The following is an 860-nucleotide window of genomic DNA, read 5'->3' as shown; positions in this document are numbered from 1 at the left end:
GAGAGAGAGAGAGAGAGAGAGAAAAGGGAGGGAGAGAGAGCAATCATTTGAACAATATTTATATATTTTGAGCTAAAATAATATTACATGTATATTTCTTCCCTAAATCTTACACCCCGGACAGTAACATTGACAGTACAGAGATCTCTACCGTAGGCATTCACGCCGAGCGGCGAACTTCATCAAAAAGACGCCTTGGACTGACAGCGATTTACCAATGAGAATCCTTTGTTCTGAGACTGTAGTGACACAAAAAGAAGGTCACAGTTTAGGTTAGGGCCTATGAATGAACGATTTTCTATGAACCGCCTATATCATGGCAATGCAGTTCTTGAATAGAGACTAGTGAACAGATAGTGTGCGGTATGAATTAATTAAGTCTTGCAGGGCTGTGACAACGGATGGAACATGTTTTCAATAACTCGATAGTTTTATGAGTTTCCTACTTTACTCTTCCCTCAAACCTGTGCCACTCTATTTTTTAAGTTGCTTTTGCAGTTATTGATATTCTCGTAAACAGAATGACTCTGATGCGGTTCGTTTTATTTAGATAGATACCAGATAGGTCGACAGTCAATCACTTACCAATGAAATCTATCAATCAATCTGAGTTCCCAACTCGACGAGCACACTGCCAATATCGATCACTCAAACAATCTACCAAACAATAAAATATCCCTCCCCCAAACACACACACACACACACACACACACACACACACACACACACACACACACGCACGCGCGCACACACACACACACACACACACACAAACAACACAAACACACACACGCGCTCGCGCGCGCATGCTGACGTACGCATACATATACGCGAGTAGGCACTTCTAGGCAGTATTTCAT

This window comes from Aplysia californica, unplaced genomic scaffold (assembly GCF_000002075.1).
Source record: "Aplysia californica isolate F4 #8 unplaced genomic scaffold, AplCal3.0 scaffold00105, whole genome shotgun sequence".
NCBI classification, from domain to species: domain Eukaryota; kingdom Metazoa; phylum Mollusca; class Gastropoda; order Aplysiida; family Aplysiidae; genus Aplysia; species Aplysia californica.
This window is presented reverse-complemented; position numbering follows the sequence as displayed.